A 13,560-nucleotide genomic window follows, 5' to 3' on the forward strand; every position below is an offset into this window, starting at 1 on the left:
TTATTCGTTAAGTGAAATAAAAAAGGCAAACAACTAACTGAATTTTAGACATTTATTTTAGTCCTTAAAATGCAAAACTGTTTAATTCACAGATTCAATAATTCATCTCACAACCATACGATGTAACATCCCAAAATAAAATGCCACAATGTTTTAGGATGTCATGTCCAATATAAAAAAACATTTAAAAAAATATTTTTTTAAGAAGCATTTCATTGACCAACTGACAACTTCATACTGGCACTCCAAAAACAAAGGAACAATGATATCAGAGAATAGCTGCATGGCAGGGAATAAATACAAATGGCACCATTTATCTTTTCCTTATTTCAATTTCATGAACATCACTAATCAGAACAGCACTATAGTGCAGAAAAACAATATAAAAACACTTTAGCACACCAAGCCAAAGTAAAAATACATTATAAAAACAATAAAATCATGAGAGTCACTTAAAGGATAAACTACACAACGCTGAATCTGAATGTCTGTGTTCTGCATAAAAAAAAACAAGCTTTGAGCTCATCCACAACGCTCTACAACCCTGTTGGAAACGTAGGTTCAAAGTACTGCTCACAGCTAAAAACATATCCATCTAGCTTTGCTTGTCCATGTCAAAGTTTGGTTTAGATGTCATTTTGAAACCATTACTGGATGACCATAAGAAACTATCATCAGAGGGACTTATTATCCTTGTTCATGGCATGGAGAAGCATGTTTTTGGAGCTGTAGCTGCAATATTGGGAGACAATCTGTCATCTCACATGATAGGTGGATTTACCATGTCTTTTGCTGCTGGTGGAATCTGTAGATACTCCATTGCTACTCACTCTGAGATGAAAAAGAACTTTAGTGAATCAGATTTTGTTTTAAGAAATGTTGATGTACACAGATACCATTTAGAATGTGTAAAACAAAATCAAGAAAACAAAGGAATGTATGGAATTCGTGGTGGATGTGTATTTGACCAGTTAGATTACTTTGACGTCACAACATCTCTTCCTCCAGATGGCATGCATGATTTCTTGGAGGGTGTAGCACCGTTGGTATTGAGGCTTGTTGTATGTAAAGCTCATCAAGAAAAACATAACAATAACTAAATGAGGAACTAAGAAAGATATCCATTGGACAAAATGATAGGACAAATAAGCCTGTGCCTTTCTCAGAAAATATTTTACAGGGCTCCAGTGTTGTTGGATCTGCTTCACAGAAGTGGTGTTTATTCCGCCTACTTCCCTTCTTGAGGGCACACAGGGTACCTAAAGGCTGCGGTTACTGGCGGATCCATTTGTGTCGTGAAATTGCTGACATTGTAATGGCACCGGTTGTAAAAAAAAAAAAAAAAAAAGTTTGAGTTTTTGTGTGGTATGGAAAAAGAGTTTGGAAAATGTGATAACTCCAAAATGTCATTACTTGATCCATTTTTCTCGTCTAATGTTGTCCTACGGTCCTTTACGGTGCATGAGATTCGAAGGGAAACATAAGCAGACTGGCTGCCCATCCAGTTTGACCACTGCAGGGACCCTTTGAGTGAGCCCAGTCCTCCAGTCAGCGACATCGTGGAGTTGTACAGTAGGATATGGCGACGGTGGCTGATCCTGCAAGAGATATCAGATCATAAAGTAGTATTCACTCAGTTAAATTGCAGAAATCTACCACAAACATTCATAAAAAACAAAAAAAACACACACACATTATATATATATATATATATATATATATATATATATATATATATATATATATATATATATCCTCCCCCAAATAAAAACTCTTCTGATCTACATGATTCACGTGGATGACATTTTTCCATTCAAAGCGGCGATTTTCGCCAAAAAGCGACGTTTGCAGGTATGTCCAAGGGACGTGTTGTTGCATATAATTCTCCCAGTCTCTGCGTGAAGTAATAAAAAAAAAAAATTATACGCAAATATATTATACACACCTCCCCAAGTATGACGAGAATGTCATTTTTCTCCCTGAACAGGATCGGCAACAGCAGGATTGCAGCTCTGAAATAAATCCCAGAAAAAAAAAAGAAAAAAAAAAGAAGAAAGTAGAGATGCACCGATAGACCGGCCGGTGACCGGAATTAGCCGGTTTTCACGTGCTCGGCCATGACCGGCAGGTCAGTCTGACATATGCCGATTTCATGCCGGTCAATGCTACAATTAACTGACAACATAACTTATACAAGTTACAGTTCTCAAGGACGGACGCACACACGGATGCGACAGCACAGTCTTTTTCCTTTCTCTCAACTTTTCCGCCGTGTGTCGCGCGTACCCACTCGCGGTGTGAAGCGCGTGTGAAGCGCTATTCTCGCACATAGGGAACCTCGTGAATTAACCTGCAACATGTCAGCTGTTTGGAAATTCTTCAGCGTGTGTGCAGAAAATAACAAGTTTGCAATATGCAACACCTGCAAGGAAAAAGTAGGGAGTGGAGGGACGACACCAAAAACCAAAATCACATTTTTTTAGTTGGATATTGGATGTGAAAAGAAGGAAATGCATCTCTAGAAGAAAGTGTATTACGTGACAGTACAGTGTATTTTGGTTGGTTAGGCCTTATCTTGTCTGAAGACAAATAGAAAAGAAATTAAGCTTAAATGGCTACACAACACTAGGGGTGACCATGGCTGATCAGTGAGTCACTTACCAGGGACATCTTCTGTGAGGGCAGCCTCTCTTTCCTCCAAAGCCAGATCTGCAAGGGGAGATTTCCTTTGAGTCAATCTAAGCACTGTGGGTACTAGGATCTTAAAGACATCTTCAAATTTTCATCGTGAAGCCTGCCCATTTCCTGAAATAGCTGCATCACAGCACAAACAACAAAGGGGAAACATGTCACAACATTATCATAGGATTTTAAAATTAAATTTCAAAGAGAGCCTTTAGTCATTTTATATGAACTCCAACACAAATATAGGGAAATAAAACATGTTGACAAACCCCGCATGGACTCTTAAATAAAACAATAGTCTTAAAATGTATGGCAAATTAACCATACTGTAACAACACTGTTACAGTAAATTAAGTCCTGCAGTGAAAATGTTACTTGTATTCTCAGTTACTACTTACCAAGTATCATCAGGAAAATGTAGTTAAAGTATTAAAACATTGTAGAAAGTGTAAAGGATCCAACCAGTTGTGTGTGTGTGTGTGTGTGTGTGTGTGTGTGTGTGAGTGTAATAGTCTCATCTCAGCTGGACTTGTAGCCGTTATATTGTTGGCTAGTTTACTTTAGAATCAAACATCAGATTTATAAACTACATGTAACTAGTAACTAAAGCTGTAACAGATGAATGTAGTGGAGTAAAAAGTACAATATTTCTCTCTGAAGTGTAGCAGAGTAGAAGTAGAAAGTGGCATGAAAAGAAAAGACTCAAGTAAAGTACCTCAACATTCAGACTGAAGTACAGTACTGGAGTAAATGTACTTAGTTACATTCTACCCCTGCATTCGGACTACAAAGACTGTTTAAGATTATGCATTACAGTGTGTACATCCTAATGCATAATGTTACACTACATAAACTTGCCAGGTGAATTCAGATCCAGATAAAAACTTCAGTAGTAACCTTTACATTTTATGTGTATGTCTATGAGATTATAGAGTTATTTTCCATGGTTCTACTTAGGCCTAATGTTATAACAATCACATAACATTACTGTTACAGGTACCTTGATTCCACTGTAGCCTTCTCTGAATGTACCGGGATAGGCTCAAGGGTTAGTGTCATGGTTTCTTTCCACTGCTGAACAAATCGGTTGAATTTGGCTTGCTTCTTAAACGATCCTTCAAAAGAGGTATGAAACCATCCTCTCAGTCAATCCATAGTCCACTGCTTCTCCATCAACTTCATTATCTAACGTACAATACAGAAAAGAAAAACAGCAATGTTAAACACCACTGTGGTAACAGCATAATGTACCGTTACACAATTTAAAAAGGCACATTATGCTGATGCCTAAATCACGCTTATCTATCATCCTCCGTTTGGTCCGGACCTAATATCCATATAAAAACACAAAGTATTTAGGCGTAGCTACCTCATTGGAGACGCTGGAAATGTGTGTGTGTGTGTGTCTCTCTCTCTCTCTCACACACACACACACACTAATATAACGTAACGTTAGGCCCATCTTACTTTTTTATTTTTTATTAATGATAGTAATCGGGTTATTTTGAAAACAGCAGCTAGCTAACGTTAACCATTCAGCTTAGCTAGCTACTCGAAAGGGAGGTTAACCTTTGGTCGGTTCTGTCAGTTAACGTTAACGTGACTGGTGTTGTAACTTGACGTTAGTCTTTGTACGTTAATTAACGTTAACATTACATGGTTTTACGAAAATGTTCTAAGACAGTTTGACGACAAAATAAAGAATAAATCATAATTTCAAACCCTCACTGGCTACCGGTAGACACATTCCGCCCAAGTGGCTTTGCTTTAGCATTTACATAGCTATATTTCAGAACAAAAGACTGTTAGGCGGCAAACACGCTTTTCATCGTTCTCCTCTGACGCAGTCCAGCTAACGTTTTATAGCTAACGTCAACGTAAGTCAGAACAAAAGACTTTTTGGCGGCAAAAACGCTTTTTTCTCCTCTGACGCAGTAGTTTTATAGCTAACGTTAATGTTAGCTAGCTAGCTCGATGGTGAACTGTAGCTAAGTACCGCTAGCTAGCTAGCTAAGTACCATGTCATAACGTGTAGAATGGCAATATGGGACATAATACTACTAATGTTTTAACTAACTAACTAACTAACTTGTTAACGTTACTAATGTCAATCATCAATGTCGAGTGTAGCTAGCTAATGTTGACAGAGTATGAACTTGGCTAGCTAGTGCTAACTAAAGTTAACTTCCAACTTTGAATATTAATACCACAAACACAGATTAAAAATTCACATAATTTACCTTTGAATTGACTTCTCTCCTCTTCAGTGACATCAATTCCAAAACGAAGTAGCTAACCCCGTGATTAAATCCTCCATTGATAAATGTCCAAGCGCCTTCCTCCCGACTTCGACCGACACTGACAGTTTGATCACTGTCGATTCGCTCATGTATCCTTCCGCGCTGCAATATTTATGCTTCCACCGAGTCGAGCTCTCGTCAGCCTGTAGCTAGATCCTTTCAATAGAACACAACTTAAAGCGTTAACAATTATTTGTCAGTTTCATTCTAATATAAATAGGGTAAAGGGTTTGAAAATTAAATTCTTCAATATTGTTTGTGAATATAAATTATTACATACTCATTAACATGATTAAAAATGATTCAAAGGGACACTTCACCAAAAAAACATTCTAATTTATTTTGCCATTGTCCCAAAACTTTACAGTTAGCCTAATTTAGTTTGACAATTATTGAGTTATTGAGTTTGATAGTATAGGTTAACTTGTGTTTCTATATTGAGAGATGACATTTTCTGCTGTGATGAGCATCCACTAATTCCTGCCGTTTTACATTTAAACATTAAGGTACAAATATGTAAGGGACAAATATGTACCTTACACCTCGGAAAGTCCACAATGTACAATGGAAGGTGCATAATTGTACCTTAAAGGTGCATAATTGTACCTTAAAGATACAAGTTTGTACCTTAGGGAACAAAAATGGACCTGTATTGTACCTCTTTGTCTGACAGTGATTGACCAACAAAAACCTGGTCTAAAGTCAATAGCGCAGCATTTCATTGTTATTTTAACAGCAAATTAGTCAAATGCGCCTAGGCTTATGCACAGCACGTGCACACTATGCTTGTTACACACACAGGGAAGCGCAGCAGCACACACACACATGCAAAAGATTACAAATAAAAAGGTGCAAATCCGCCATCATAATAGCAATGCACGAAGGTACAAATGTGCCTGGCTTTTAAAGGGAATGGGAGATGACACTCTGATTGGTTTATTGCATGTTACGCCCAAAACACACCTATGAATTAATGAAGACACTAAGTACAACCCTTTTGAACCATGCGCCCGGTGCACAGACCCTTTTTTCCGCCATCAAATTAGCTAAAGTAGATTTGGAAACGCCCTAAATGCACCTGTGCCATGCGCTTCACACCGTGCGCTTATATCGTTAAAATAGGGCCCATTGTCTGAAGTTGCCCTTTCACACATGTAGCACACAACAGGAGATTTTGCGCATTGTCATCTACTGGAAATACTCTGGTTTAGGCGGGAGGTGGCGTTGGGTAAAGCATGTAGGGGTCAGGACATGACGCAGATCACACCGCGGCCACGTAGCCAGTTCATAATTTGGTAATTAACAAACAAGTCTCTTGCTGTACCTTGAATTTATCTAACGATTTCTGCGTCAGCTCTAACGGACAGAAGTTCCCCTATCTCATCGTTTCTCCAGTTGGACATTTACATTGGCGTCTTTGTGTAAATGTAGATGTTTGTATTCTTCCGGTTTTGCGCCATGCTGATATAAACGTCATCAACATGCCTAGCTCACTGCGAATTCTCGTGACAATGACCTCTATTCATACAGGGGCTCAATTGGACATTACACAGACTTTGTACTAGGGAGCTGACAGGGTAAAGTCTGTTTGATGTCCGGTCCAACTGATTCGGACATTTGCGTTCTCACATACAGCTCAGCCGGGTAAGGCTGGCTACACACTGGCTGCATCGCGTGAGCGTGTCAGCTGCGTGGCGTGTCCGTTTATATTTCGGCTCCCATGTTAACAGGTTAGAGCTTGCACACTGCCCACGTGACACGCATGTCTCAGGCGCGGCTCGAGCTGCGCCGAAAACGCGTGCATGCTAGAAATAGAACCGACGCCTATTTTTCACGCGACACGCAAGCTTGTTGGAAGCGTTTCCAGGCAAAATAGAATAGGAAAAGATGTTTATATGTCATTTTCACACGAATACATATTAATAAATGACATGTTGATGTTTGAAAGTCTCTAGGTTTTGCTATAAATGCAGATATAAATGTAATTTAAAAAGAAAAATCGATTTTCTAATATTGCACCTGTCAATACAGAACGAAATATTCTGTAGCCTATTTTGCGGTCAATACTGCCGACGTTGTCTTTGCTGTAATCAAATCAGTATATTTATGTTTAACATGGTATTTCATTTTATCAATGGGAAACGTTATGAAAATGTGTACAGACAAGGCCAGCAGCAGCAGCAGCAGCACCGCATTAGACACGTTTCTGGTGTGTAAAGACATAGAAAAATCCACACAGCCGCCACTCAGCTGACAAGTAACAGAAACGCCACGCTCACGCCACACATCCAGTGTGTAGCCGGCATAATGTATCGATCATTTCAGGGTTGCAGTGCATGTGTGAAAGGGACTTTAAGCGTAATAACCACGTGCTATCTTAGGTTATTTTTTTTCTTTACTTCAGAGTGTCAACAGCAGGTACTTGATTGATCAAGATCCCATTCTCTGAGGTCGTCCACACACACAAGATGCATCTCCATTTATTTTCAGTAGTCGTGCAGCATCCGTCCTCCTTTTGTTCATTAAGCCTCGTTTGTGTGACGGCTTGGCTGGGTGGAGGGGTTGTGAGGTCCTTGGACTTAAATGGGTACAAATAAGCAGAGAAATGGATAAGAGAGTGTGAAAAATCAAGCTGTGTGATGTAACATCCGGCATTGGAAGACATCCTTGTCTTTTGATCGAGCCGAGTTAAAAACACTTCACATAGGGCTGTGGACTGAATGCAGGCTCAGTCTCTCGCAGGCTAAAGCACAGAGTCCCCACAATCTGCTTTTTATTTTATTTTCATCCCTCTCCTTTGGCTTGGTTTGGTAGTTTTTACGTGAATATGCAGAAAAATGTCTTTGCCATTATGTTAGTTATTAATATTCGTTACATTTTTCCCTGTGTTTTAACTGTTCCTTGAGAAACGTGACTGCCTGTATTTAGCACACACAAATGCAGAGCATCAGAATATATGGAATAAACTCCCCTCTCTCCATTTCAATTGAAGCAGGAGAGGGTTAAATCTCTGTGGCAGTACACTGTGCAGAGGAGAGATTGGCTAATCTGTGAAAGCAAGTCCGCTGCTCACTAGAATATTATGCTCGCTGATTTAATGTCCTCTCTGTCTTTTTCTCCTAGGTAAGCACTTTCTCGCTGCTGTGTCGGGGATGGGGGTCGGGTCGCTACTCGTGGTGGCTGCCACGAGGTCTGGGATGACTGATTGAGGTGATGTACTGCAGTGTGTCTGTTCACAACAGAATAGCTGGTAGCACTGATTCCTCAACACATTGACAAGCGAGGACTCAGGGCCCAGGAAATGTAAAGCTCTGGGAAGAAGAACTACACTGCTCACACCCAGTAGCATATCCAGTCAGGTTTCTTCAAGGGAAATTATAGTTTCAGACAAACTAGGTGTTATTTTGGCTTTCGTTCATATTGGTAATAATAATTCACCAAAGTAATTGTTGAATCCCAGAATGGGGCACTAAACGGATGTCCACCAGGGAAGAAAACATGAGCCATCAGACAAAACCCCAGGGTGGACAGTGAGTTAATGGAAGATGTTAAAATGATCACCCGTCGTTGCAGTGATTGCAGTCGGTTGCCATGTTCTCAAACCTCAGTTGTCATAACTGATAGAAATCACTGTAAAAAACTATGAAAACGTGACCCAAGTTGTTATAAACCAGACGAGATTCAGTTAAAAGTCAAATCTCGTGAAATAAAATCAGTCAGTCATTTAAAAACACTTTGACTGACATGCTCTGTTGGCTTACAAAGTATTGGAAATCAAAGTCATATAAAATGCCACTCATAGCGGGGATTAGTCCTTAAACAGCAGTTAATATTCCAGTAACCCTGCAGTATTGACATTGTGATGGAACTACTTCTACATCAGTGCAGCAGTCAGGTTGTGGTGTGGTCTGCTGCGCTTCCATTATGCATGAGGACCGACCACCCTTCACCAGCTGTCACTGAGCTGACCACTGAATCCCATCTGGACCCTGGGGGACGTCACCGTGGTCCATCAGGGAGGCTGTAAGATGAACCCACTGACACGGAAACGCCCGCCCGGATCCCACTTACTGCAGCCCTTGTTCGTAGGTTCAAAGGTTGGACCGCTGCTCTGATCTAGTAGCTCCAAAGCCTTTTTTTCTCTCTCCAGGCACCGGTTGTGTCCAGCTTGAGTTAATACGTATGAGGCGGAGGATTTAAACACATCCTAGGTATTTAATACTTCATTATATGGTGTCATGGAAATTATAGTTTGGATTTTGGTTCTTTCTACATGTAATGATGATAATATTAAACACAAAGAGCTTTTCATCTAATTGAATTACAAAACTCTAAAACTTTTAAACAAATCAACACATTAAAATGTGGCAAACAGAAACATTTAAATACGATAAAACATGGTAGACTAATAACAATAAAAATGTCAATAAAATGACAAAATAGTAACATTCAATAAAAGCAGTTCCATGTTCGATGACCTAAGGCAAGGATTTGATGCAATGAGTACGGAGGTGCAAAACCATTCACAGCCTTGTAAACTCCGATTTTAAAATCCATTCTAAATGAGACAGGAAGCCAATGCAAACACGGTAACATAGGGGTGATGTGCTCTCTCTGGCAGCTGCATTTTGTACAAACTGAAGTTTATTCACTTATTTGCCTGGGTGATAATCCAGTTAAAAGAGCATTGCAGTGGTCCAGACAATGGAAAACCAAAGTAGGAATCAATTTTGTTGCACCAGACAAAGCAAGATCTAAACAATATTTCTCAGGTTGGAAAAATGTAGTCTTACAGACATATAGTCAATGTGTTTACTAAGGTTTGGGTTATATTAGTTAAAATATTTATAATTCTTCCATACTGTGATAACATTTAAATATGGAGAAAACAGCTAAATCTCTCGCCGAGTTATTGCACATGGAAAGGAAAAGAAAAGAAAGGAGTATTTACACCTCACTTCCTTGTTAGCTCTCGCGATAATTACTACAGTGACCAGAGTTTGCTGCCTAACAAACGTAATTGTCGGTCATTATGAGCTGCGTGCACAATTGACCCATATGGTCATTTCCTGGATGGTCAGGGTATATGAACATCATGCGGCGCTTAGATAGAGGAGGACCGACATGGAGACAAAGTTTCTGGACCATGAGCAGAATCCAGATTGACAACATTTATATGTTAAACTGCTATACATGCATTACATCATGCCTTTACTGTAGAGTTTAGCTGTTGAAGGCTAGATGTGAAACAGATCTACAGGTATAAGATAGATGGGTCGAGATTGTTTTTCTCAAATAGGGGTCTGACTGTAGATCAGGTTAGAGGATACACTTAAAGCATTCAAGCCTGTTTCAGGGTTAGTTATCTCTAAAACAGTTAATAGTCCCTCTGCCCTGTCTGGATTGATGATGTCATGGCTCTGATAATCACCGTCTGTGTTTGCAAATACAGTATTGTCTGTTCAGCATGTCTAAAAGTGGCCCTTTGGAGCAGATGGTGCTGGAGGCAGGAGACCAACCCTACTCTCACCTCAATCTGGATAGCAGTGCTCATCTCTCCCAGCCTGGATGGGCTGCAAAAGAGTTTGCTCAAGGCAAAACAAGAGGCAGCAACCTTGTGAGACAAGCACTGGAAATATAAAACTGAAAAAAATGAACACTTAACTGTCAGTTGTGGGTTCAGGATGGTTGTTATTTGAGAGGAAGCAAAGTGCTTCCTGCCTGGAATATTTTTTCAGGGTGCCATATGCCAAATGAGGCACCCATCTAATGTCCTCAGGAAGTCCAAAGATTAGTGTTAATAAGCACATACCGTACTGCAAATACACATTACACACATCCTGTCATCATTAAACGTTTTAGGAATAATCCTTATCAGACAGCCTTTGTGTTCTAACATCTGATTAAGGATAATTGAAGGGACTCCTTTATCTCTGCTGCACTGCAGCTGTGCAGCTAATTAGCAATGTGACCTGTTCCTAAAAAAAACAATCTCTCAATTACATTTTGAACTTTTAGCACCATAGAAGTCTATTGTTGATGCATGTGTGTCAGTGCTTGTGTGTACTGGTAGTAAGTAATTGATAAGAAATTGACATACCAAAACATCAATTGTTGGCATTATTTTTTAAGGTTAGTTACGTGATAGTAGACTGGTAAAACCTTCATATTTGCTGATTGAACATTGATCATATAGAGAGGTGTAAAGTATGTCAGGATTGATCTACATTTTCCTAAAACTTCATATTTGACTTCACTGCATTTCAAAAGGAACTTTTGTACTCTATACAATACTCCACATGTTTGATGAGCTCATGAAATGTGATGCATTGTAAGAGATTAAACCAGCCAGCAGTACATGGAGTAGTGAGGCTATCTACAGTATAAGTGGTCTGAGCTTTACTCACCTCTGTGTTGGATGCAGAGTTTAATGCAAAGTGCTAAGTCCAATGCGGATACAGTATGTCAGCATATGTTCTATAGGTTAAAAGCCTAAAGTTCTAAAGGCTAAAAAACCGTCAAATTAATGCTTCAGGAAAATCCAAAAAAAATAAAAATCTTTTTTTTTTAGAAATGAAATTACTAGAAACTTTAAAATACTTATAGTATTTGTATTTAAGCCTTGGTCATTGGAATATAATTCAGCAAGTCAGCAACAAACAAGATTAAAGTTGAAATAATTTAAAAAAAGAAAATTAAAAGTTAGTTGTGCTTGATTTTGTTTAATTTGAGTAATGGTAGCAGTATGTGACGAATCTCATAATGTAAAGAATGATGAAAAAGTCCAAAATCTAGACCTGGATCCTAATCTGCATCTAACAATTGAAATATATTTGCAAGGTCTTCTTTTTTATCATATTTTTTTTTTACCTATCCTGCTCATTAACAAACATTTAAAAACAAAACAAACTCTTAAAAAACACAACTTTCTTGGTAAAGGTAAACTTCCATCATTTTTTAAATAATTTGTAGTTTGAGTGCAGCGGTGAGATGTTAAGTCCAAGCTGTGAGCCATGACCATGGTGCTGGGAGGTTTTCGGTGTCATCTCTCTTTCTATAGTAAAATAATAGCTCTGACAGTGATCACACGGTATGCAGACAGCCTATGACTGGCTTCAACTATATTATATAGAGATTACAGAATGTGAGTGTATTTTCAACCTCTGATGAACCCTATAATCATTAAAATGTATACCTATTCCTGCCTATATAGTCATAGTGAATCAATGGTGGAGCTTCAGGCTGTTTCTCTTTATTTGAATTTAGAAATGACCTGAAAGCAACCGTTGCACTTTGCACTACATTATATCTATTACATTTTGTCTAATGAAGTGACATATAGTATTTGAGCACAAACTTGTATCATCACTCATCTCTGCATTTGTCTTCCTTTGTTAAGTCAGCGATGCGTTCGTGTTTCTCATACAGACTAACTTCCATTAACCTACAGCACTCTCAGAGTGGGAGCTGTATAGGTTCATGTCGAGTGAGAAAATGTTTCATGTCTGCCAGCTATTGAATTTGAATCCCATTCATAATTTTGTTTCTAATATTAAAGGTCACATTAGCATTTGTGTTGATAAGCAGTTGGTATGCAGGGCCTATAGCACCTGCATACCTGTTGCCGGGTAAATCAGAGCTGGTTGCTGAGGTTCCAGCAGAGCAAATGCACATCGCATTGTGAATTATCGGAAAATGGGCTTGTGTTGGTTAATGGTTTAATACCATAATATACTGAAAGTAAGATTTGTAAAAACTCAAAGGCCTGTATGGTTCATTTAACATTCAGCTTTACAACCAATACTGTATGTTCTCTGTAAAGCACTTTGTGGCTTATGTCTGTGAAAAGCGCTTTAGAAATTCATTTTACTTACTTACTCACTTACTTAGATATCTGTGATCAGCAAACTCAATGAAATTCAGTTCTATAGGTCCATGGCCATGAACCCAAATCATGCCTTTATTCAACGCAGTGAGTCATTATGTAACCGCAGCCTCTGGCTCCTGTAAAATTGAGTTTTCAGATGTACGGGTATATTTAAAAGAAAACATGAACTTAAACACTTTTTGCAAGCTTTTCCTGGTACATGGCAGCATTTTAGGAAGACATTTTTTAGAAGACTACATCAAACCTTTTCCTGGTTTCTGACGGTGAGTGGTGAGTTAATGCGCAGAGATAAAACATCCATCCATTCACATTTTATCTTGTGCAGGGTTGCAATGGGGCCGGAGCATATCCCAGCATGCATTAGGTGAGAGGTGGTGTACACTCTAGTCAGATCACCAGTCCATCACAGAACTAAAACAGAAAACAGACAATAATTTATTTTCTCATATGTATTTCATGACAATGCATATAAATAAAATGTATTTCTATGGGACCATGTGCACTATTGAACATAAAGGCTACCATTTTAAAAATTGTACTTGTCTCAAAATGACCTAATTACAAAACTAACTGTGATGGAAACAGAGACAGGTGACGTAAACAGCGTTCTCGGCTTCGGTGCTGAATATTAGCAAAGTTGACTGAACTACTTTTGAACATCAAAAAACATGACCACAATTGAATATA

At 38.8% G+C, this 13,560-nt stretch overlaps 1 protein-coding gene and 1 long non-coding RNA gene across 2 annotated transcripts in view; one reads left to right on the plus strand and one right to left on the minus strand.

Annotated features, from left to right (window-relative positions):
• Positions 1-13,560, plus strand: part of cadm1b (cell adhesion molecule 1b) — a 179,037-nt gene that overhangs the window by 63,345 nt on the left and 102,132 nt on the right. The gene's annotated exons all lie outside the window — the stretch shown is intronic.
• Positions 48-5,026, minus strand: LOC144512574 (uncharacterized). The gene is made up of 4 exons (XR_013501014.1): positions 4,926-5,026; positions 3,686-3,870; positions 2,662-2,814; positions 48-1,598 (listed from the first exon to the last, which is right to left on the minus strand). It is a non-coding gene; the product is annotated as an uncharacterized LOC144512574 (long non-coding RNA).

The sequence above is a fragment of the Sander vitreus genome, chromosome 3 (genome assembly GCF_031162955.1).
Source record: "Sander vitreus isolate 19-12246 chromosome 3, sanVit1, whole genome shotgun sequence".
NCBI lineage: Eukaryota > Metazoa > Chordata > Actinopteri > Perciformes > Percidae > Sander > Sander vitreus.